This window comes from Aquarana catesbeiana, linkage group LG03 (assembly GCF_042186555.1).
Source record: "Aquarana catesbeiana isolate 2022-GZ linkage group LG03, ASM4218655v1, whole genome shotgun sequence".
Taxonomy (NCBI): domain Eukaryota; kingdom Metazoa; phylum Chordata; class Amphibia; order Anura; family Ranidae; genus Aquarana; species Aquarana catesbeiana.
The window spans coordinates 420,583,178-420,593,430 of NC_133326.1; the positions used below are offsets into that span (position 1 = coordinate 420,583,178).

The 10,253-nt window shown below is 45.7% G+C and overlaps 1 protein-coding gene across 1 annotated transcript in view; it reads right to left on the reverse strand.

Moving 5' to 3' along the window:
* CTNNA1 (catenin alpha 1) overlaps positions 1-10,007 on the reverse strand; it is a 215,180-nt gene extending 205,173 nt beyond the window's left edge. Inside the window, 1 exon segment of the mRNA XM_073620754.1 lies at positions 9,850-10,007. The gene's annotated coding sequence lies outside the window, so the exon portion shown is untranslated.
* Between the last annotated feature and the right edge of the window lie 246 nt (positions 10,008-10,253).

Sequence of the window (10,253 nt, forward strand, 5' to 3'; positions counted from 1 at the left end):
GCGACTTGTGCTCAAATGATCTTGAGGGGAACTCCGCGCCAAATTTTAAATAAAAATCCGGCATGGGTTCCCCCTCCAGGGGCATACCAGGCCCTTGGGTCTGTTATGGACCTTGAGGAGAACCCCCTACGCCGAAAAAACGGCGTGGGGGGTCCCCCCCAATCCATACCAGACCCTTATCCGAGCACGCAGCCCGGCCGGACAGGAATGGGGGTGGGGACGAGCGAGCGCCCCCCCCCCTCCTGAACCGTACCAGGCCGCATGCCCTCAACATGGGGGGTTTGGTGCCTTGGGGGAGGGGGGCGCGCTGCGGCCCCCCCACCCCAAAGCACCTTGTCCCCATGTTGATGAGGACAAGGGCCTCTTCCCGACAACCCTGGCCGTTGGTTGTCGGGGTCTGCGGGCTTATCGGAATCTGGGAGCCCCCTTTAATAAGGGGGCCCCCAGATCCCGGCCCCCCACCCTATGTGAATAGGTATGGGGTACATGGTACCCCTACCCATTCACCTAGGGAAAAAAGCGTCAATAAAAAACACAGTACACAGGTATTTAAAATAATTTATTAGGCAGCTCCGGGATCTTCTTCCGACTCCGGGGGTCTCTCCGGCGTCTTCTCCCGGTGTCCGCATCTTCTGCCGGCTCCACCGCTATCTTCTGGTGCTCTTTTGCCAGCGGTGGTCCGGACCTCTGGATCATCTTCTTCCCTCTTCTCTTCCAGAGATGTTGACACGACGCTCTCCCCAGCCAGAATGGTTTCTGTGCGCTCTGCAAGGGACTTATATAGGCCGTGACCCCGCCCCCTTATGCCGTCACAGTCCCTGGGCATGCTGGGTCTGTGACGTTTTAGGAGGCGTGGTCACCGGGTGATGACCACGCCCCCTTATGACGGCACAGCCCCAGCATGCCCTGGGACAGTGACCTCATAAGGGGGCGGGGTCACCGCCTATATAAGTCCGTTGCGGAGCGTTCAGACCATTCCAGCTGGAGAGAGCGTCGTGTCAACATCTTTGGAAGAAAAGAAGAAGGCAGAAGTCCGGACCACCGCTAGCAATTGAGCTGCAGAAGATAGCAGAGGAGCCGGCAGAAGATGCGGACACCGGGAGGAGACAGCGGAGAGACCCCCGAAGTCGGAAGAAGATCCCGGAGCTGCCTAATAAATTATTTTAAAAAACCTGTGTACGGTTTGTTTTATTGACGCTTTTTTCCCCTAGGTGAATGGGTAGGGGTACCATGTACCCCATACTCATTCACATAGGGTGGGGGGCCGGGATCTGGGGGCCCCCTTATTAAAGGGGGCTCCCAGATTCCGATAAGCCCCCCGCCCGCAGACCCCGACAACCAACGGCCAGGGTTGTCAGGAAGAGGCCCTTGTCCTCATCAACATGGGGACAAGGTGCTTTGGGGTGGGGGGGGGCCGCAGCGCGCCCCCCTCCCCCAAGGCACCAACCCCCCCCATGTTGAGGGCATGCGGCCTGGTACGGCTCAGGAGGGGGGGCGCTCGCTCGTCCCCACCCCCATTCCTGTCCGGCCGGGCTGCGTGCTCGGATAAGGGTCTGGTATGGATTGGGGGGACCCCCCACGCCGTCCTTTCGGCGTAGGGGGGGTTCCCCTCAAGATCCATACCGGACCCAAGGGCCTGGTATGCCCCTGGGGGGGGAACCCATGCCGGATTTTTATTTAAAATTTGGCGCGGAGTTCCCCCTAAAGATTCATACCAAACACAGTGGCGGGGATCCAAGTCGGATCCCCGTTCATTGAAAGTCGGATCCACAAGTCGTGTTGAAGTCGGGTTAAAGTCGCGTTGCAAAGTCGCGTTGAAGTCGTGTTGCCCCTGTGTGAATCGAGCCTTAGACACTGGCGAAAAAACTGAGGACTCCTGGAAGGAGGATGGGTTATATAGGGGAATCAACTTCCTGTATTTGGTGTGCCAGTGTCAACACCTGAAGGTAGCTATAACCCACTAAGTAAATACTTAAGGCTCTGTGTCCTATGATGACAGAGACATAGCTATCTATCTACACACACACACACACACACACACACGGCAGCCTGCCAAGTTTATCACAACATTGTCTGGGCGGAGAGAACTATAAACAAAGTATCTTTTAGATCAAAGTAATGAACTTCAGTTTGTAAATGAGGTCAGTTTAACCACTTAAAGCGGAGTGCCACCCATTTCTGCATTGATTAACTGCTTGCCGACCAGCCGCCGCAGTTGCACTGCGGCAGCATGGCTCGGCTGCACGAATCTCCCACGATCGCTCGGGGCACACGGAGAACCGGGATCTGTGTGTGCAAACAGTTCTCCGGTTCTCTGAGGGGAGAAGAGACAGATCATCTGTTCATACAGAGTATGAACAGCGATCTGTCATCTCGCCTACACAGTCCCCTCCCCCCTTCAGTTAGAACACACACTAGGGAACACAATTAACCCCTTGATCGCCCCCTAGTGTTAACCGCTTCGATGCCAGTGACATTTTGACAGTAATCAATGCATTTTGATAACACTGATCGCTGTATAAATGCCAATGGTCCCAAAAATGTGTCAAAATTGTCTGACATGTCCGCCATGTCGCAGTCCCAAAAAACACCTCGCAGATCGCCCCCATTACTACTAAAAAAAAAAAAAATAATGATAATAAATATGCCATAAAACTATCCCCTATTTTGTAGACGCTATAACTTTTGGGCAAACCAATCAATATACGCTTATTGCGATTTTTTTAACAAAAATATGTAGAAGAATACATATCGGCCTAAACTGAGGAAAAAAAAAAAAAAAAATGGTGTTTTTTGGGGATATTATAGCAATAAAAAAGTGTTTTTTCAAAATTGACGCTCTTTTTTCCCCCGTTTATAGCGCAATAAAAACCGCACAGGTGATCAAATACAACCAAAAGAAAGCTCTATTTGTGGGGGAAAAGGACATGACTTTTGTTTGGGTGCAGCATCGCGCAACCGCGCAATTGTCAGTTAAAAGTGAAGCAATGCCGAATCGCAAAAAGTGTAGCTGCTGACTTAAACAGACACTCACCTGTCCCATGGTCCAGCGATGTGGTCGCCCAAAGCCACGGTTCTCTTCCTCTCCGCAGTGCCGGAACTGCAAGTTTGGGCACCCGTCTGACAGCTTGCGGCTTCACAGCCGGGTGCGCAAGCGAATGCGTGAGTCACGCAATCTGAATGGCTGGGCAATCTTCTGAGACATGTGACATGTTCCAGAAGATTGCAGGGAGGGAATGGAAGAGAACTTCCGCTCGGCGCCATGAGCGGAAGCTGGGTACCTGTCAAAATTAGATACCCCTCCCCCCCAAAAAAAATTACCGGGGGGGGTTGGGGGTTCAGGAGTAATTAAAATGGCGTTTTTTTTGCAATGTTTTATGTCGCACTGTATTTGCGCAGTGGTCTTTCAAATACAATTTTTTGGGGACAAATACACTTTGAATTTAAAAAAATTATTAACAGTAAAGTTAGCCCAATTTTTTTAGTATACAGGGGGTCCCCGGGTTACGAACAAGATAGGGACTGTAGGTTTGTTCTTAAGTCGAATTTGTAAGTCGGAACAGTACCTTTTTTTCAGCGCACATCCAGTCTTTTATTTATTTTTGTATAATTTTTTTATTTTTAATATTATTTTTCTTATTCTTTACTTTAATTACTTCTTTTTTATTTTATTAATTTAATTACTGTATTTCTTATTTTTTTTTAATTTTTATCAATTTTTTTTCATTTAAACTTTATTGCTATCACACAGGAGAAAACAATTCCCTGTGTGATAGCAATTGGAGGTGACAGGTTCTCTTTATTGACCCTGTCACCTCCAAAACAGGAGTCCCAGCACTGTGCTAGATTTCCACAGCACAGCTCTCCCCTCTCACTGTTTACATGGCAGCAGGGACAGGAGACACCAGAGAGAGGGGAGCTGATGTGTGATGGCACAGCAGGGAGATGGATGGATGGAGACAGCAGCAGTGTCTGTGATCCAAGTCCGGGCAGGCCGGCGCAGTGCACCTCGGCGGGGCAGCGGCGCAGGAAAGACCGGGGATCCTGGAGGCTTCACTAGGCCGCGGCCACGACGGGCAGTTTTAGCGGCCTGGCAGGCCACCAGACCGTACCAGGCCTGTGGATGGGCAGGCCAGGAACGGAGGAACGGCTCAGTCAAGCAAGGAGAGGAAGATTCGGCCGGCAGTGACGTCATTCGGGCCCCGTTCGTAAGTAGGAGTTGTTCGCAACTCGGATGTTCGTAAGTCGGGGACCCCCTGTAATGTGAAAGATGTTATGATGTTATGCAGCAAAAATGAGAAAATCATGGTCTTTAGTCTAAGCAAAAAAAAAAAAATTTTGGATTCTCATTTTTAGCCAGAATCGTGCAGCTCCAAAATATAATATATATATATATATATATATATATATATATATATATATATATATATATATATATATATATATATATATATATATATATATACACATACATACATATATATATATATATATACATACATACATACATACATACATACACACACACACACACACACACACACACCACGGTTTTCAGGTGGTTTACTGAAGCCCATGGCTGCAGCTGTCAGCCATAATCCCAGTATTTTTCTTCTAAAAGCGATCCCTTTCTTCTTCAAAAAGCGATCCGAGCAGCAGATGACATTCTGGATCACCTTTAGAAGCAGCCTGCAACAACCAGGCAGAATCTGACAAGTACTTTCTCCCACCGCTGTTTGCATATCATCGGATAATGCCTTGGACGATCTGCACATGCGCTGCATTGACGTCACGCCAGCTGATCAACATATCAGCTGGAGTGACATTTGGTACTGCGCATGCGCACACCCATCAGAGGCATTTTTCGATGAGAGGCAGTATTCGTCGGGACACCGGCCATTGCAACCAATGACAATAGAGGTGATCAGGGGACCTGACCATCAGATCTCTATGGTCGAGGAGACCGGAAGAGACAAGCATTTCGCCGCTTTTGGGTATGTCTCTCCCATTTTAAATAGATGGGAGAGAACCTATGGTCTCTATAAAGAGAACCTGTCATGCTTTGTTGCGATCACAAGGGAAGTTTACATTTCTTGTGATAGCAAAAAAAGTGTTAAGGAAAAAAAAAAAAAAAAAAAAGGAAAAGTAAAGCGCCCCCCCTCCCATGCTCGTGTGCAGAAGCGAATGCATGCGTAAACTGTGTTCGCACCACACATGCAAGTGCAGCTGCAGGTATCATCCTGGTACAACCACTTGAAGTCTAGCAGCGTATGTTACATCGGTCGGTAATAATGTTTGTATTTTTCCTCTACAGGATGCCATGAGCCTTCACAAATGTGTGCCATGAACAAACATGATCACATACCATCTGATATTTCTATGCACGTGTACAGGTTTAGGTGTATATATTTTTGGATATATGCATGTTATCTGATGTTCTACAAATTGTTAAAAACTCACTATGTTAACAGTCACAATTATATTTACATTATATTATGTTTTAGTGTAGCCCTGATAAAGGGGGGAGATCCACTGACCCCCGAAAGGGGTTGGCTGAAAAAAAGCATAGGATGTGAATGTGTCCCATAGGAACCCATGTTAAATGAGCTGTAGTGTGTTTCTGCAAAAAGCAACAAAAGACGCATAGGTGTGAACCAAGCCTAAATTGTTTTGGGCTAGTGCCCAACCCCTAAAACAGTTTCTTCTCAGAGGTTGAAAAGAATAGAAGGTCATCATGGTAGTGAATTACTGCCACCTTCCTGCAATCACAGAAGAACCAATGCTTCCACAATTACTTTTGTAAAAATCCTCAGTGCGGCTGACAGACCGAAGGGCAATGCCCCGAACTGCAGGTACGCTGTCTGCCCTTCTACTTTTATATAGTTACATACACTATATATTACTAAAAAATATTGGTACGCCAGCCTTTACACGCACATGAACTTTACAGACATCACAACCTGCAGAAACTAAATTTCAGAGAGGTGACGCTTCGCGCCCAGTCGGATATTCCATGGATCAATTTTATTGGTTGAACTAGATGGACTTGTCTTTTTTTCAACCTGACCAACTATGTAACTTTAACCTATAAAATTTTAGTACTCAGTTACCGTAGAATATGTACATTTAGGCTGCGTTTGATGCTTTTTTTAAACCCTTGTTTATGCATTTTGCATGCAGTTTTCATGCATTTTGCGTTTATTTTTCTTCTTGTAAAACACACTGGGGGAAAAAAAAAAAAAAAACCCACACACTGCATATAGCTGGTTGCTAAGGAGGGGGCCGGGAAGTAACCGATGAGTCATCAGCTGGCAGTGGGGTTTACCACTGACAGCTGAATGCAAGTGGGGGGGGAAGAAAAAAAAAAAAAAATTGCGTGCCCCTGGCCCCTACCAAGCCCTTCGGGTCTAGTGGTATTCACAAGGAACCGGGACCCGGATATAAGCTGCCCCCCAAACCCCCCAGGGGACAAGGGCCTCTTCCCAACAAACCTGGGCTGTGGTTTTTGGGGTATGCAGGCAGGGGGCTAATCGGAATCTGGAACTAGGGGGCCCCCCAGATCCCACCCTCCCCCGATGTGAATGGGTATCGGGTACATCATACCCCTACCCGTTCACCCCAAAAAAAAAAAACAGTGAAATAAAAAAAAAAAAAAAAAAACAAAAAAAACAAACACACCCTCACAAGCGCTTATTAGAGCTGCACAATTAATCGTTAAAAAAAAAAAAATCATGATCTCGATTCAAACCCCCCTGACATCTCTATTGCAGAGTTTGCCGATTCTTTCATATAACAAGTGGAGAGACTTATCTGCTCATTACATCAGGGCAGTCTGCCAAATTTTTAACATGAAACATTGTAACTAACTCTTCCTTCTTAGATCAAAGGGATAAACTTCTGTGTGGAAAAAAAAAAAAAAATCCAGGCAGTCTGACAAGTTTTTAAACAACATGTAAATGCAGGAAGTTTAACCACTTAAAGCGGTATTCCGGCCGGGAAAAAAAAAAAAAAAAAAAAAAAACACAACTGTAGCTGCTGACTTTAAATAAGCACTTACCTGTCCGGGGTGCCCGCAATGTCGGCTGCCCGAGGCCGACCCATCCCACGGCTCTCGGGTCCTGGCACCGCTATCCTAAGGGAAACAGGCAGTGGAGCCTTAATGCTTCACTGCCCGTTAACTACTGTGCATGCGCGAGTCGCGCAGCGCTTTGTGAATGGAACGCGATGTGTTGTGGGACACAGTTCCCATAACATGCTGCGCCCCATTCCCCAGAAGACAACGTGGGGAGGAGAAGACTGAAGATCACTGCGGCATAGGAAGACTTCCTAACAACAGCCATTTCACGCTAGTTAAAATTCCCCCCCCCCTTTATATTTTTTTTTAGTTTTTTTTTTTAGGCATTTTTTTTTTTTTTTTTTTTCAACTTTAAAGTCTAAATCTTTTTCTGACACTTGTTTAAGTTAAAATCAATATTTTTTGCTAGAAAATTACTGGGAACCCCCAAACATTAGGTCCTTTATTAACTGGTTGCCGACCAGTTGTCCTCATACTGCGTCAGGTTGCCACCGCTGTGCGAATCGCCGTAGGTGTACATCCGGCGCGCATGTGCACCCTGCATCCCCCACGGCGATTGGATTTGTTCCAGAACTGATCAGTCTCCAGGTCGAGACCAATGATTTCTGGTCTGGTGAATGGCAGACTGTCCTCTGCCTGTGTAATGTAAACACGGGCAGAGGAAGCGATGTCACCTCCCCTTGTGGAGTCCTTTTCGGTTCCAGTGAGACAGGAGGGAACATCTTACCGCGAGTACACAACACTACACTGACACCAGTACACTTGTCACCCCCCAGTTAACCCTTTCACTGTCACCAAGTGCAATTTTCAGATTTTTCACTGATCACTGTCTTGGTGTCACTTGCGTTAGGATAGTTAGTAGTAGGCCCATATGGTAATAATTCTGATTTTTAATCAAATTTATTTTAACCACTGCTGGACCGGCTCACTCTGATATAAGTAGGCACTTTGAAGAGGGATATCATTATGACAGCAGCTAGCTACCATAACTCCGGTATCCTCTTCAGTGAGCGGTCTGGTGTCAGATAAAAGTGGTCTCTGTGGCAGATTCTTTCCCCCCGCCGTTCTCTGGAGCAGTCGGTAGCGGCGGAGGCGATCGGGTCCTCTCCCTGGCTTGGTATGGAGACATGTGAGGGGGAAGATGGCACCCACCCGTCTCCATACCATTGCAGGACAGAAGCGACCTCAAAACAGACTTTTTATTATTGCATTTTAATGTAAATGAGATCTAAGGTCTTTTTGACCCCAGATCTTAAAATTTAAGAGGTCCTGTCATGCTTTTTTTCTATTACAAGGGATGTTTACATTCCTTGTAGTAGGAATAAAAAGTGACAATTTTTTTTTTCCCCCCACACAAGAACAGTAAAAATAAAAGGGTATATGAAAATGGTGTTCAAACCACACATGTGAGGTATCGCCGCGATCGGTAGAGCGAGAGCAATAATTGTAGCCCTAGACCTCCTTTAACTCAAAACATGCAACCTGTAGAGTTTTTTTAAATATCGCCTATGGAGATTTTTAAGGGTAAAAGTTTGTCGCCGTTCAACGAGTGTGCGCACTTTTAAAGCGTGATATGCTAGTTTACACAGTAGGTGAGGTTGAAGAAAAAAAAAAAAAAAAAAAAGGAGGACACAAGTCCAACCTATGTGTGTGATTATATGTCAGTATTACATTGTATATCCCTGTATGTTTCGGTCATTCAGGTGATTATCTAATAGTTTCTTGAAACTATCGATGCTCCCTGCTGAGACCACCGCCTGTGGAAGGGAATTCCGCTTACAGTAAAGAACCCAGCAAGGATGTGGAATAGGTATATATTTACTGTGCATAACATCTTTCACATTATATTAAAAAAAAAAAAAAAGTTTGGGGAGGGTTCTGGGTCATTTTCTAGAGAAGGAAAAAAAAAATAATATTTATTTTTTACATTTAGGAGCAAAGTGCCAGAATTGGCCAGGGTTAAACTGTCAAAGTAGATCTAGTGCTACCTGTACACTGCAACTGGTTAGACTGAGCTAAGCCACATTTCTTCATTAGCAATAGTTGGCTAAAAGCTGAAGAAAGGCAGCAAACTTCTAGAGAAAAGAGAGTAATGTGAAACTACAGACATCCAGCAGTTTCTAATTGGAGCACAAAATTCCATACAGATAACGAAGGCTTGTTGCAACAAGCTACTGACATTGAACAAGCAACGCAACAGGCGTACACAACCAGAACAGAAACTTCCAGTGGGAAGGGCGTGGTAGCAAATTCCGAACACCGAATTAGGTAAAACATTCTTGTGTGGAGAACAATGCTGGGGGGGGGGGGAGATAAAGGGCCCAGAAAGTTCACACAAATCCAACTGCGTAAGAAATTTTTTTTTTTTTTTAAAGCTTTCGATTACTTTGCTCTAACAATTCGAGATATGTTACAGAGTTACTTAACAGCATTAGACAGAAAACAATATATAGCGAAGAGACTGTGCATAACCTACAAGATATGCAGATAGCGATAATAGTGGAAATGTGATCTGTCTTATATGATTACACAGCACGAAGATACGTCCTGCCACGTGACCGAAACAAACCCCACGTTTTAAAAAAAAAAAAAAAAGGAAAAAAAGGGAATAATAGAAGTTCCAACCATTACTTGCCAAGTAATATATGCAATAAAGCACGACAAAGACTGACAGCGATACTCTAATACGGTAAATGAACACACCCTGAACTCGTAACATGAGCTTTAAACCAAACATGCCCATACAATGCTGTTTTAGTCCGTAAATTACTCACCAATCGCTCAGTTTGCGTATCCGACGTATTTCTAAACTAGGAATGAAAACAAAGCAGAGCTTCAGCCGTAACCAAACTTCACTTTATCCAGGTCGGGGAGTTGGTGAAGGAAACAGGATGAGACTGGCAGTTCCTGTCTATAGACTCCTCCCAGTTTGATGACCGTCTGCTGCTCCTACTTGCCGGGAAAGTGCTGGATCTTATCTGGCATTCCAGAGAATGAGTGAGGCACACCTGTACAAGGTTGTGAGGGGAGGTTTCCGCTCTAGTTTGCTATGCTTGTGGAATTGCTAGGCTGGGCTACTGTACATTATACTGAAGACTCCTACCTGTTCAGCTCAGGCCAGAAGACAAAAATAAAGCAGAGCTACACCCATTTCCACAGTATGCTTTCACCTGCTCCT